Below are 16228 nucleotides of genomic sequence, written 5' to 3' on the forward strand. Positions count from 1 at the left end.
TTTGGGATTATTTGGGAATTTTTGGGATTTTTGGGGATTTTTTTCAGGGATTTTTAGGGTTTTTTGGGATTTTTTTGGGATTTTTTGGGGATTTTGGGATTTAGAGGATTTTTGGGATTTTTTGGGGATTTTGGGGATTTGGGGATTTTTTGGGGATTTGGGATTTTTTGGGGTTTTTTGGGATTTTAAAGTTTGGGGATTTGGGGATTTTGGAGATTTTTTTGGGGTTTTTGATAGATTTTTTGGGGGGAATTTTGGGATTTTTTGGGGATTTTTGAGATTTTTTTGGGATTTTTTAGGGATTTTTGGGATTTTTTTGGGATTTTGGGGATTTTTTGATTTTTGGGATTTTTTGGGGATTTTTTTGGGATTTTTGGAGATTTTTTTGGGGGATTTTTGGGGATTTTCTTGGGATTTTGGGGATTTTGGGATTTTTTTGGGATTTTTGTGGATTTTTGGGATTTTTGGGGTTTTTTGGGAATTTTTGGATTTTTTTGGGGATATTTTGGGATTTTTGGGGGTTTTGGGGATTTTTTGGGATTTTTTGGGATTTTGGGGATTTTGGGGAATTTTGGGGATTAGATTTTGGGATTTTTGGGGATTTTTTGGGATTTTTTGGGGATTTTTTGGGATTTTTGAGATTTTTTGGGGTTTTTTATGGGATTTTTTGGGATTTTTGGGGATTTTGGATTTTTTGGGGATTTTGGGATTTTGGGGTTTTGATTTTTGGGATTTGGGGATTTTGGATTTTGGGGGATTTTTTGGGATTTTTGGGGAATTTTGGGATTTTAGGGACTTTTTTGGGATTTTTGGGATTTTTGGGGATGTTTTGGATTTTTAAATGGGATTTGGGGATGGTTTGGGTTGGAAAGAAAAAAAAAATTAAATTTTTTAATGTTTTTGCATTTCAAAATCCAAAATTTAAATTTACATTGAAAAGTTTATTATTATTTATGTTAAAATGTTTTTCTCTTTTCCCAAATCTGAGCCCAAAATTTACCCAGAAATTCTCCAATTTCACCCCAAAAACTCCTAAAATTCACCCTGAAATTCATCACAAAATTCCCAAATTTCAGCTGAAAATTCACCTGGAAATTCCCAGATTTACCCCAAAATTCCCAAATTTAAGACCAAAAAAATTTCTGAAATTCATCTGGAAATTCCTCAATTTCACCCCAAATTTTACTCCAAAATAGACTCTAAAATTCATTCTAAAATTCCTAAAATTCATCCCAAAATTCCCAAATTTCATCTGAAAATTCACCTGGAAATTCCATAATTTTAGCCCAAAATTTACCCCAAAAATTCCCAAATTTCAGCCAAAAAAATTCCTGAAATTCAGCCCAAAATTCCTCAATTTCACCCCAAATTTTACCTCAAAATTGACTCCAAAATTTACCCCAAAATTCGAAAATTTCATCCTAAAATTCACCTGGAAATTCCATAATTTTAGCCCAAAATTCCCAAATTTCAGCCCAAAAAATTCCTGAAATTCATCCCAAAATTCCTCAAATTTCAGCCGAAAATTCACCTGGAAATTCCCAAATTTGAGTCCAAAATTTGCCCAAAAATTTACCTCAAAATTCCCAAATTTGAGCCCAAAATTTACCCAAAAATTCCCAAATTTAAGACCAAAAATTCCGGAAATTCACCCCAAAATTCCTCAATTTCATCTCAAATTTTACCCCAAAATTGACTCCAAAATTTACCCCAAAATTCTCAAATTTCAGCCAAAAATTCACCTGGAAATTCCCAAATTTACCCCAAAATTTACCCCAAAATTCCCAAATTTAAGATCAAAAAAATTCCTGAAATTCATCTGGAAATTCCTCAATTTCACCCCAAATTTTACTCCAAAATTCACTCTAAAATTCATTCTAAAATTCCTAAAATTCATCCTAAAATTCATCCCAAAATTCACTCCAAAATTCATCCCAAAATTCCCAAATTTCAACCCAAAATTCACCTGGAAATTCGAACATTTGCCCCAAAATTTACCCAAAAATTCACCCCAAAATTCCCAAATTTCATCCTGAAATTCAACCCAAAATTGGGGAATTTTGGCCTAAAATTCACCTCAAAATTCCCAAATTTGAGCCCAAAATTTACCCCGAAAGTCCCAAATTTCAGCCCAAAAAATTCCTGAAATTCATCCCAAAATTCCTCAATTTCACCCCAAATTTTACTCCAAAATTTACTCCAAAATTCACCTGGAAATTCTCAAATTTCATCCTAAAATTTATCCCAAAATTCACCCCAAAATTCCCAAATTTCAGCCGAAAATTCACCTGGAAATTCCCAAATTTGAGCCCAAAATTTGCCCAAAAATTTACCTCAAAATTCCCAAATTTTAGCCCAAAATTTCCCCAAAATTCCCAAATTTAAGACCAAAAAAATTCCTGAAATTCATCCCAAAATTCCTCAATTTCACCCTAAATTTTACCCCAAAATTGACTCTAAAATTCATCCTAAAATTCCTGAAATTCATCCTAAAATTCACCCCAAAATTCCTAAAATTCATTCCAAAATTCATCCCAAAATTCCCAAATTTCAACCCAAAATTCACCTGGAAATTCGAAAATTTGCCCCAAAATTTACCCAAAAATTCCCAAATTTCAGCCAAAAAAATTCCTGAAATTCATCCCAAAATTCCTCAATTTTCATCTCAAATTTTACCCCAAAATTGACTCCAAAATTTACCCCAAAATTCCCAAATTTCAGCCTAAAGTTCACCTAGAAATTCCATAATTTTACCCCAAAAATTCCCAAATTTCAGCCCAAAAAGTTCCTGAAATTCATCCCAAAATTCCTCAATTTCACCCCAAAATTTACCCCAAAATTCCCAAAATTCAACCTAAAATTCATCCCCAAATTGGGGAATTTTGGCCAAAAATTCACCTCAAAATTCCCAAATTTCAGCCCAAAATTTCCCCAGAAATTCCCAAATTTAAAACCAAAAAAATTCCTGAAATTCATCCCAAAAATTCCTGAAATTTTACCCCAAAATTCCCACAATTTCACCCCAAAATTCTCAAAATTCATCCTAAAATTCATCCTAAAATTCACCCCAAAAAAGCCAAATTTCAGCCAAAAATTCACCTGGAAATTCCCAAATTTACCCCAAAATTTACCCCAAAATTCCCAAATTTAAGACCAAAAAAATTCCTGAAATTCATCCCAAAATTCTCTAATTTCACCCCAAAAATTCCTGAAATTCATCCCAAAAAATTCCCAAATTTTCTGGGAATTCTGCTGGAAAAATCTCAAAAAAATTCCTGAATTTTCTGGAAGTTCTGTGGGAAAAATCTCTGAAAATTCCTAAATTTTTCAGGAATTCTCCTGGAAAAGACTCAAAATTCCAAAATTTTTTGGGAATTCTGCTCAAAAAGGCTCTGAAAATTCCCAGATTTTTTGGGAATTCTGCTGGAAAAACTTGTTATTCCTGAAATTCCGAAGTTTTTTCCCATTTTTTTTCCCTCATCCTGATTTTTCCTCTTTTTTTTTTTCCATTTTTTTCCTCATTTTTTTGGGAAAATCCCAGAAAATCCTGCAGGAAAAGGGAAAGAAAAATTCCCTTTTTTTCTTCCCAAAATTTCTCCAAATTTTGGGATTGGATTTTATTTGTTGGGAATGATGAAATTCCTGATTTTTTTTCCGAATTTTTCCTGGTTTTTCCAGGAAATTCCAGGGGAAAAAAAATCCAGAAAATCCATGGAAAAATACAAGAAAAAAACCCATGAAAAAATACAGGAAAATTCCAGGAAATCCCAGAAAAAATTCCAGAGGAAAATTCAGGGAAAAAATCCAGGAAAATTTCAGGAAAATTCTGGGAAATCCAGGGAAAAATTGAGGAAAAAAATTCAGGAAATCCAAGAAAAAATCCAGGAAAATTCCAGGAAATCCAGGAAAATTCCAGGGGAAAAAAAATCTGGAAATTCCAGGAATAAATCCAAGAAATCCTGGAAAAGTTCCAGGAAAATTCCAGGAAAAAATCCAGGAAATCCCAAAAAATTCCAGGAAATTCATGGAAAAAGAGAGGAAATCCAGGGAAAAAAATCCATTACAAATCCAGAAAAAATTTCCAGGAAATTAAGGAAAAATTCCAGGAAATTCGTGGGAAAATCTATGGAAAAATCCAGGAAAATTTCAGGAAATCCCAGAAAATTCCAGGAAAAATTCCAGGAAAAATTCCAGGAAAAATTCCAGGAAAATTCTGGGAAAATTCCAGGAAAAAATCCAGGAAAATTCCAGGAAATCCATGGAAAAATCCATGAAGAAATCCATGAAAAAATATGGGAAATTTCTAGGAAATTCCAGGAAAAATTCCAGGAAAAATTGAAGGAAAAAAAATCCAGGAAATCCAAGGGAAAATGGTGGAAAATTCCAGGAAAATTCTAGGAAATTCCAGGAAAAATTCCAGAAAAATCCATGGAAAAAATACTGGGAAAAATCTAGGAAAATTCCCAAAAATCCCAGAAAATTCCAGGAAAAATTCCAGGGAAAAATTCTAGGAAAGATTCCAGGAAATCCAGAGGAAAAAATCCAGGAAATCCATGGAAAAATCCAGGAAAAAATCCATGAAAAAATATGGGAAATTTCTAAGAAATTCCAGGAAAAATTCCAGGAAAAATTCCAGGAAAAATTCCAGGAAAAAATCCAGGAAATCCAAGGAAAAATCCATGGAAAAATACAGGAAAATTCTAGGAAATTCCAGGAAAAATTCCAGAAAAATCCATGGAAAAAAAATTCCATGGAAAAATCCAGGAAAAATTCCAAGGAATTTAGGGGAAATTCCAGGAAGAAATTTAAGAAATTTCAGGGAAAATATTCCAGGAAAAAAATTGGGAAATTCCAGGGAAAAAAAATTGATGGAAAAATACAGAAAATTTCCAGGAAATTCAAGAAAAGTCGATGGAAAAATTCAGGAAAATTCCAGGAAAAAATCCAGGAAATCTCAAAAAAATTTCACAAATTTCCAGGAAAATTCCAGAAAATCCAGGAAGAAAAAAATCCATGGAAAAATACAGGAAAATTTCTGGGAAAAATTCCAGGAAATCCAAGGAAAATTCCGGGAAGAAAATTCAGGAAATTCCAGGGAAAATTCCAAGAAAAAAATCCAAGAAGTTCCAGGAAAAAATTCAGGAAAAATTCAGGAAAAATTCAGGAAAAAGTTCAGCAAAATTTCCAGGAAATCCAGGAAAAAATTCAGGAAAAAATCCAGGAAAACTCCTGGAAATCTAGGAAAAAAATCCAGGAAAAAATCCAGGAAAATTCCAGGAAATCCAGGGAAAATTCCAGGAAAAAATTCAGGAAAAATCCAGGAAAAATTCAGAAAAAATTCAGGCAAAATTCAGGAAAAATTCAGGAAAAAGTTCAGGAAAAATTCCAGGAAAATTCCAGGAAAATTCCAGGAAAATTCCAGGAAATCCAGGAAAAAATTCAGGAAAAAAACCAGGAAAACTCCAGGAAATCTAAGAAAAAAATCCAGGAAATTCCAGGAAAAAATCCAGGAAAAAATCCAGGGAAATTCCAGGGAAATTCCCAGAAAATTCTGGGAAATCCAAGAAAAAATCCATGGGAAAAATCCAGGAAAATTCCAGGAAAAAATTCAGGAAAAATTCAGAAAAAAATCCAGGAAAAATTCCAGGAAATTTCCAGGAAATCCAGGAAAAAATTCAGGAAAAAATCCGAGAAAATTCCAGGAAAAAAAAATCTGGAAATTCCAGGAATAAATCCAAGAAATCCTGGAAAAATCCAGGAAAAAATTCCAGGGAAAAAGAAAGGAAAATTCCAGGAAAAAATCCAAAAAATCCCAAAAAAATCCAGGAAATTGATGGAAAAATACAGGAAATAGAAGAAAAAAAATCCATGAAAATTCCAGGAAATTCCATGGAAAAATCTAAGGAAAAATCCAAGAAAATTCCAGGAAAATTCCAGGAAAATTCCAGGAAATCTCAAGAAAAAAATCCAGGAAAAAAATCAAAGGAAAAATCCAAGAAAATTCCAGATAATTCAGGAAAAAATTCCAGGAAATCCATGAAAATTCCAGGAAAAATCCGGGAAAATTGCAGGAAAAAATTCCATGGAAATTCCAGAGGAAAATCCAGGGAAAAAAATAGGAAAATTCCAAGGAAAATTCCAGGAAATTCAGGAAAAAATTCCAGAAAATCCAAGGAAAAAAATTCCATGAAAAAATCCAAGATAATTCCAGGAAATTTAGGGGAAAATTCCAGGAAAAAATCCAGGAAATTCCCAGAAAAATTCCAGGGAAAATTCAATGAAAAAACTCAGGAAAAAATCCGTGAAAAAATACAAGAAAATTCCAGGAAATTCAGGAAAAATTCCAGGAAAATCCAAAAATCAAATCCAAAAAATCCAAAAATCAAAAATCCAAAAAAAAAACGAAAAAATCCAAAAAATACAAAAATTCCAAAATCAGGGAAAAAATCCAGAGAAAAATTCCCAAAAATCCCAGAAAATTCCAGAAAAAATTCCAGAAAATTCCAGAAAAATTCCAGGAAAATCCTAGAAAAAATCCAGGAAATTCAGGGAAAAAATCCATTAAAAAATACAAGAAAATTCCAGGAAATTCAGGAAAAATTCCAGGAAAATCCAAGAAAATTCCAGGAAAATCCTAGAAAAAATCCTGGAAAAATCCAGGAAAAATCCAAGAAAAAAAACTGGAAAAAATCCATTAAAATGAAAATTCCAGGAAATTCAGGAAAAATCCAGAAAATCCACGGAAAAAATCCGAAAAATTCCCAAAATCCCCAGAAAATTCCAGGAAAAATTCCAGAAAATTCCAGAAAAAATTCCAGGAAAATCCTAGAAAAAATCCAGGAAATTCAGGGGAAAAAAATCCATTAAAAAATACAAGAAAATTCCAGAAAATTCAGGAAAAATTCCACAAAATCCTAGAAAATTCCAGAAAAAAATCCAGAAAAATCCCAGGAAATTCCAAGAAATCCCCAAAAAATTCCAGAAAATTGAGGGAAAAAAATCTGAATTTCCAGGAAAAAAATCCAAGGAAAAACAAATCCCAATTTTTTTAATTTCCTGGAATTTCTTCCCAGTTTTTCCATGGATTTTGGGAATTCCAAGTGGGAATTTTTTCCCTCCAAGCTGAATTGAGGGGAAAAGAATTCCAGGTGGAAAAAATTCCCGGAAATTCCTGGAAATTCCCAAAAATCCAAATTTTCCGTCAGAACTTGCTGAAATTCCATTAAAAAATTGGATGAAATTCTATTCAAAATTCCTTTAAAATTCCCAAAAAGTTCCTAAAAAATCCTTAAAAAATTCCCCAAAAATTCCTAAAAATTCCCCCAAAAAAATCCCAAAAATTCTTAAAAAATCCCCCAAAAAATCCCCAAAAATTCCTAAAAAATGCCTAAAAAAAATCCCCAAAAATTCCTAAAAACAAAAAAAAAAATTCCTTTAAAAATTCCCATAAAACTCCCCAAAATTCCTTAAAAATCAAAAAAAATCTGAAAAATTGAAAAAAAATCCTCAAAAATTCTACTAAAAATTCCCAAAAAAATTCCCCCAAAAATCAAAAAAAATTTTTAAAAAATTCCCAAAAAAATTCCCATTTTGGGTGTTTGAATTCCCAAATTTTCCAGAACAATTCCAGAAGTTTAAATCCCAATTTTTCCATGGATTTTTGGTGCTTCTGATGCTAAAAATTCCTGATTTTTTTTTTCCCAAAATTCCCAGTTTTTCCAATTTTTCCAACTATTTTTTTAAAAGCAGGAATTCCATGGAAAAATCCTGGGAAAATCCAGGAAAAATCCTGGAAAATTCTGGGAAAATCCTGGAAAAATCCTAGAAAAAAGTCTTGGAAATATCCTGGAAAAAAATCCAGTAAAAAAATCCTGGAAAAATCCTGGGAAAATCCTAGAAAAATCCTGGAAAAATCCTGGGAAAAAAAATCTGGAAAAATCTCAGAAAAAAATTCGGGAAAAATTCAGGAAAAATCCTGGAAAAGTGCTGCAAAAATCCTGGAAAAATCCCAGGAAAATTCTGGGAAAATCCAGGAAAAAATCCTTGGAAAATCCCAGAAAAATCCTGGAAAATCTTGGAAAAAAATCCTAGAAAAATCCTACGAAAGTCCTGGAAAAATCCTGGAAAAGTCCTGGAAAAATCCTGGAAAAATCCTGGAAAAATCCTGGAAAATCCAAGAAAAATACAGGAAATTCCTGCAAAAACCTCAGAAAAAAATCTCAGAAAAAATCTCAGAAAAATCCTGGAAAAAATCCTGGAAAAATTCAGGAAAAATCCTGGAAAATCCTGGGAAGAAAATCCTGGGGAAAAAATCCTGGAAAAATCCTTGGAAAATCCAGGAAAAATATCCTTGGAAAATAATGGAAAAATCCTGGAAAAATCCCTAAAAAACCACCTGGAAAATCCTGGGAAAAATCTCGGGAAAATCCAGGAAAAAATCCAGGAAAAATCCTGGAAAAATCGTGGGAAAATCCTGGGAAAATCCAGGGAAAAAATCCTTGGAAAATCCTAGAAAAATCCTGGAAAAATCCTACAAAAATCCTGTAAAAAAAACCCGAAAAATCCTAGAAAAATCCTGGAAAAAATCTGGGAAAAACCTGAAAAAATCCCAGAAAAATCCTGGAGAAAAATCCTGGGAAAATCTCAGAAAAGATCCTGGGAAAAAAATCCTGGAAAATTGTGGGAAAAAAATCCTGGAAAAATCCTGGAAAAATCCTGGGAAAATCCTAGAAAAAAGTCTTGGAAATATCCTGGAAAAAATCCAGTAAAAAAATCCTGGGAAAATCCTGGAAAAATCCAGGAAAATCCTGGGAAAATTCGTGGAAAATCCTAGAAAAATCCTGGAAAAAATTCTAGAAAAATCTCAGAAAAAAATTCGGGAAAAATCTGGGAAAAATCCTGGAAAAAGTGCTGCAAAAATCCTGCAAAAATCCTGGAAAAATCCTGGAAAAATCCTGGAAAAATCCTGGAAAAATCCTGGAAAAATCCTGGAAAAATCCTGGAAAAATCCCGGGGAAATCCAGGAAAAAATCCTTGGAAAATCCCAGAAAAATCCTGGAAAAATCTCAGAAAAAAAATCCCGGGAAAATCCTAAAAAAATCCCGGGAAAAATCCTGGAAAAAAAATCTGGAAAAATCTCAGAAAAAAATTCGGGAAAAATCCTAGAAAAATCCTGGGAAAATCCTAGAAAATCCTGAAAACATCCTGGGAAAATCCCAGGAAAATCCTGGGCAAATTTCTGGAAAAATCTCAGAAAAAAATCCGGGAAAAATCCTGGAATAATCCCATAAAAATCCTGGAAAAATCCTAGGAAATAAATCCCTGGAAAATCCTAGAAAAATCCCAAAAAAACCCTGGAAAATTCTGGGAAAATCCTAGAAAAATCCAGGAAAAAAAACCTGGAAAAATCCTGGAAAATAGTGGGAAAATCCTAGAAAATCCAGGAAAAATCGTGGGAAAAATCCAGGGAAAATCGCAGAAAAATCCAGGAAAAAAATTCTAGAAAAATCCTGGAAAATCTTGAAAAAAAATCCTGGAAAATCCCGGGGAAAATCGTGGAAAAAATCCCAGAAAAATCCTGGAAAAATCTCAGAAAAAAATCCTGGGAAAATCCTAGAAAAATCCTGGAAAAATCCCAGAAAAATCCAGGAAAAACAACCTGGAAAAATCCTGGAAAATCTTGAAAGAAAATCCTGGGAAAATCCTGGAAAAATCCTGGAAAATCCTGGGAAAAATCCTGGAAAAAATTCCTGCAAAAATCCTGGGAAACTCCAGGGAAAATCCAGGAAAAATCTCAGAAAAAAATTCGGGAAAAATCCTGGAATAATCCCATAAAAATCCTGGAAAAATCCTAGGAAAAAATCCCTGGAAAATCCTAGAAAAATCAAAAAAAACCCTGGAAAATTCTGGGAAAATCCTGGAAAAATCCAGGAAAAAAAACCTGGAAAAATCCTGGAAAATAGTGGGAAAATCCTGGGAAAATCCAGGAAAAATCGTGGAAAAAATCCTGGAAAAATCTAAGAAAAATCCCAGAAAACTTCTGGAAAAAATCTTGGAAAAAATCGTGGGAAAATCCTGGAAAAAATGCTGGAAAAACTCAGAAAAAATCCCAGAAAAATGCCGGAAAAATTCTGGAAAAATCCCCCAAAAACCCCCTGGAAAATTCTGGGAAAATCCTGGGAAAATCCCAGAAAAATCCTTGAAAAAAATCCCGGAAAAATCCAGGAAAAATCCTAGAAAAATCCTGGATTTATTCCATTTTTCCCCCAAAATCCACAGATTTGCACTTTTTTCACCTAAAAATCACAAATTTTCTTCATTTTTTCCCCAAAAATCCACAAATTTTCTTCATTTTTCCCTGAAAATCCTCAGATTTGCTCCATTTTTCCCCAAAAATCCACAGATTTGCAGCAATTTTTCCCTGAAAATCCACAAATTCACTCAATTTTTTCCCAAAATCCACAAATTTGCACTTTTTTTCCCAAAAAATCTACAAATTTGCTCAATTTTTCCCCCAAAATCACAGATTTTTGCCAATTTTTCCCTGAAAATTCACAAATTCACTGAATTTTTCCCTGAAAATTTCTGGATTTATTCCATTTTCCCCCCAAAATCCACAAATTTGCATTTTTTTTGCCAAAAAATCCACAAATTTGCTCCATTTTTCCCTGAAAATCCTCAGATTTGCACCATTTTTCCCTGAAGATCCAAAAATTAACTCAATTTTCCCCCAAAAATCCACAGATTTGCACTTTTTTGCCAAAAAAATCACAGATTTGCTCCATTTTCCCCCAAAAATCCACAGATTTGCTCCATTTTTCCCAGAAAATTCCTGGATTTATTCCATTTTTCCTCAGAAATCCACAGATTTGGCCCAACTTTCCTTGAAAATCCAAAAATTCACTCCGGTTTTCCCCAAAAAATCCACACATTGACTCATTTTCCCCAGAAAATTCCTGGATTTATTCCATTTTTCTCCCAAAAATCCACAAATTCGCTCCATTTTTCCCTGAAAATCCAAAGATTCCTTCAGTTTTTCCCCAAAAAATGCACTTCTTTGCTCCATTTTTCCCTGAAAATCCACAAATTTCCACCATTTTCCCCCAAAAATCCACAAATTCACTCCATTTTTCCCAGAAAATCCTCAGATTTCCTCCAATTTTCCCTGAAAATCCACACATCCCCTCAGATTTTCCCAGAAAATTCCTGGATTTGCCCTCAAAAATCCTCAGATTTGCTCCATTTTTCCCCAAAAATCCACAAATTTGCTCCATTTTTTCCCCAAAATTCACAGATTTTTGCCAATTTATCGCCCAAAATCCCTGATTTGCACCATTTCCCCCCCAAAATACACAAATTTGACCCATTTTTTTCTGAAAATCCAGAGATTCATTCAATTTTTTCCCCAAAAAAATCCAGATTTGCTCCATTTTCCCCAGAAAATCCACAAATTTGGCCCATTTTTCCCCAAAAAATCCACACATTCCCTCAGTTTTTCCCCAAAAATCCCTGGATTTGCCCCATTTTTCCCTGAAAATTCACCGATTTGCACCAATTTTCTCCAAAAAATCCACAGATTTGCAGCAATTTTCCCTGAAAATCCAAAAATTCACTCAATTTTTCCCCAAATATCCACAAATTTGCACCTTTTTTTTCAGAAAAACCACAAATTTGCTCAATTTTCCCCCCAAAAAAATCACAGATTTTTGCCAATTTTCCCTGAAAATTCACAAATTCACTGAATTTTTCCCTGAGAATTTCTGGATTTATTCCATTTTTCCCCAAAAATCCACAGATTTGCCCCAGTTTTTCACCTAAAAATCACAAATTTTCTTCATTTTTCCCCAAAAATCCACAGATTTGCTCCATTTTCCCCAGAAAATTCCTGAATTTATTCCATTTTTCCCCGAAAATCCACAAATTTGCACCATTTCCCCCAAAAAATCCACAGATTTCCTCCATTTTTCCACAAAAATCCATGGATTTGTTCCATTTTTCCCTGAAATCCAAAAATTCACTCCATTTTCCCATGAAAATCCACGGATTTGCTCCATTTTTCCAAAAAAAAATCCATACATTCTCCCCATTTTGCTCTGAAAATCCACAAATTTGCTCCATTTTCCCCCAAAAATCCACACATTCTGTCATTTTTTCCCAGAAAATTCCTGGATTTGCACCAATTTTCCCTCAAAAATCAACAGATTTCCACCATTTTCCCTGAAATTCCACAGATTTGCACTGTTTTTCCTCAAAAATCCACAGATTTGTTCCATTTTTTTCCTGAAAATCCATAGATTTGCAGCAATTTTCCCTGAAAAAACCACAGATTAACTCAATTTTTCCCAGAAATCCAGAGATTTGCACTGTTTTTCCCCAAAAAATCCACACATTCCCTCAGTTTTTCCCCAAAAAATTCCTGATTTGCCCCATTTTTCCCCCAAAATTCACCGATTTGCACCAATTTTCCCCCAAAAATCTATGGATTTCCACCATTTTCCCGCAAAAATCCACAGATTTGCTCCATTTTTCCCCAAAAAATCCACAGATTTGCAGCAATTTTCCCTGAAAATCCACAAATTCACTCAATGTTTCCTCAAAAATCCACAGATTTGCACTTTTTTTCAGAAAAACCACAAATTTGCTCAATTTTCCCCCAAAATCACAGATTTTTGCCATTTTTCCCTGAAAATTCACAAATTCACTGATTTTTTTCCCCGAAAATTTCTGGATTTATTCCATTTTTCCCCAAAAATCCACAAATTTGCTTTTTTTTCACCTAAAAATCACAAATTTTCTTCATTTTTCCCCAAAAAATCCACAAATTTGCACCAATTTTCCCTGAAAATCCAAAAATTCACTCAATTTTTCCCCAAAAATCCACAGATTTGCACTTTTTTGCCAAAAAAATCACAGATTTGCTCCATTTTCCCCCAAAAATCCACAAATTTGCTCCATTTTTCCCCTGAAAATCCTGGATTCACTCCATTTTCCCTCAAAAATCCTCAGATTTGCTCCATTTTTCTACGAAAATCCTCAGATTTGCTCAATTTTCCCCCCAAAATCCATGGATTTGCTCCATTTTTCCCTGAAAATCCACAGATTCATTCAGTTTTTCCCTCAAAATCCCTGGATTTTCACATTTTTCCCTGAAAATCTGCAGATTCACCCAGTTTTCCTCCAAAAGCCACAAACTGAGCCCATTTTTCCCCAAAAATCCTCAGATTTGCTCCATTTTTTCCCAAAAATCCACAGATTTGGCCCAATTTTCCCTGAAAATCCACAGATTTGCACCATTTTCCCCCCAAAATCCACCAATTCCCACCATTTTCCCCCAAAAATCCACAGATCTGCACTGGTTTTCCTCAAAAATCCACAGATTTGGCCCATTTTTCCACAAAAATCAACAAATTTGCTCCATTTTCCCCCAAAAATCGACACATTCACTCAATTTTCCCAAAAAATCCATGGATTTGCACCATTTTCCCAAAAAAATCCACACATTCTGTCATTTTTTCCCAGAAAATTCCTGGATTTGCACCAATTTTCCCTCAAAAATCAACAGATTTCCACCATTTTCCCCAAAATCCACAGATTTGCACTGTTTTTCCTCAAAAATCCACAGATTTGTTCCATTTTTTTCCAAAAATCCACAGATTTGCCCCATTTTTCCTCAAAAATCCACAGATTTGCTCCATTTTTCCTCAAAAATCCACAGATTTGCTCCATTTTTTTCCTGAAAATCCACAGATTAACTCAATTTTCCCCTGAAAATTCACAGATTTGCACCATTTTTCCCCAAAAATCCACAAATTCCCTCAGTTTTTCCCAGAAAATTCCTGGATTTGGCCCATTTTTCCCTGAAAATCCACAAATTCACTCAGTTTTTCCCAGAAAATCCACAGATTTGCACCATTTGTCCCTGAAAATCCCCAGATTAGCTCAGTTTTTCCCTGAAAATCCACAAATTCACCCCTTTTTGCACCAAAAATCCAGGGATTGCCTCAATTTTTCCCAGAAATCCAGAGATTTGCACCATTTTCCAAAAAAATCCACAAATTCCCTCAGTTTTTCCCAGAAAATTCCTGGATTTGTCCTCTTTTTCCCTGAAAATCCATGGATTTGGCCAACTTTGCCCTGAAAATCGACAGATTTGCAGATTTTTTCCTCAAAAATCCACAGATTTGTTCCATTTTTTTCCAAAAATCCACAGATTTGCCCCATTTTTCCCTGAAAAAAACACAGATTAACTCAATTTTCCCCTGAAAATTCACAGATTTGCACCATTTTTCCCCAAAAATCCACAAATTCCCTCAGTTTTTCCCAGAAAATTCCTGGATTTGCCCCATTTTTCCCTGAAAATCCACAAATTCACTCAGTTTTTCCCAGAAAATCCACAAATTTGCCCCATTTTTCCCTGAAAATCCACAGATTAACTCAATTTTCCCCTGAAAATTCACAGATTTGCACCATTTTTCCCTGAAATTCCACACATTCCGTCTTTTTTTCCCAGAAAATTCCTGGATTTGGCCCAATTTTCCCTCAAAAATCAACAGAGTTCCACCATTTTCCCTGAAAATCGACAGATTTGCACTGTTTTTCCTCAAAAATCCACAGGTTTGTTCCGTTTTTTTCCAAAACTCCACAGATTTGCCCCATTTTTCCCTGAAAAATCCACAGATTAACTCAATTTTCCCCTGAAAATTCACAGATTTGCACCATTTTTCCCAGAAATTCCACACATTCCGTCTTTTTTTTCCCAGAAAATTCCTGGGTTTGGCCCAATTTTCCCTCAAAAATCCAAAAATTCACTGTTTTCCCATGAAAATCCACACATTTGCCCTTTTTTCAAAAAAAAAAATCCACACATTCTCCCAATTTACCTCTGAAAATCCCTGATTTGCTTCATTTTCCCCCCAAAATCCACACATTCACTGCATTTTCCCTCAAAAATCCTCAGATTTGCTCCATTTTCCCCCCAAAATCCATGGATTTGCTCCATTTTTCCCTGAAAATCCACAGATTCATTCAGTTTTTCCCTCAAAATCCCTGGATTTTCACATTTTTCCCTGAAAATCTGCAGATTCACCCAGTTTTCCTCCAAAAGCCACAAACTGAGCCCATTTTTCCCCAAAAATCCTCAGATTTGCTCCATTTTTTCCCAAAAATCCACAGATTTGGCCCAATTTTCCCTGAAAATCCACAGATTTGCACCATTTTTCCCCCAAAATCCACCAATTCCCACCATTTTCCCCCAAAAATCCACAGATTTGCACTGGTTTCCCTCAAAAATCCACAGATTTGGCCCATTTTTCCACAAAAATCATGGATTTGCTCCATTTTTCCCTGAAAATCAACAAATTTCCACCATTTTTCCCCTGAAAATCCACAAATTAACTCAATTTTTCCCTGAAAAGTCACATATTTGCTCCATTTTTCCCATAAAATCCACAAATTTCCTCCATTTTTCCCCCAAAAATCCATGGATTTGCACCATTTTTCCCTGAAAATCCACAGATTTGCTCTGTTTTTCCCAAAAAATCCACAGATTTGTCCCATTTTCCCCAAAAATCCATGGATTTGCTCTGTTTTTCCAAAAAAAATCCACAAATTTGCACCATTTTCCCTCAAAAATCCACAGATTTGCTCCATTTTCCCAGAAAATTCACAGATTTCCTCCGTTTTTCCCCACAAAATCCACGGATTTGCTCAATTTTTCCCTAAAAATCCACAGATTTGCTCCATTTGTTCCCAGAAATCCACAGATTTGGCCCATTTTTCCCTGAAAATCCACAAATTAACTCCATTTTTCCCTGAAAATTCACAGATTAGCTCCATTTTTCCCTGAAAATTGACATATTTGCACCATTTTTCCCATAAAATCCATATATTTGGCCCATTTTTCCCCGAAAACCCGCAGATTTAGCCCATTTTTCCCTCAAAAATCCACAGGTTTGCCCCATTTTTCCCTGAAAATCCACAAATTAACTCAATTTTTCTCTGAAAATTCACAGATTCGCTCCATTTTTCACTGAAAATTGACATATTTGCTCCATTTTTCCCAGAAAATCCACAAATTCACTCCATTTTCCCTCAAAAACCCACAGATTGGCCCCATTTTCCCCTCAAAAAATCCGCAGATTTGGCCCAGTTCTCCCTGAAAATCAAAAAAATTCACTCAGTTTTCCCCAAAAAATGCCTGGATTTGCTCCATTTTCCCTAAAAATCAACA

This window comes from Lichenostomus cassidix, chromosome 3 (assembly GCF_008360975.1).
Source record: "Lichenostomus cassidix isolate B80296 chromosome 3, HeHo_3.0, whole genome shotgun sequence".
Taxonomy (NCBI): Eukaryota; Metazoa; Chordata; class Aves; order Passeriformes; family Meliphagidae; genus Lichenostomus; species Lichenostomus cassidix.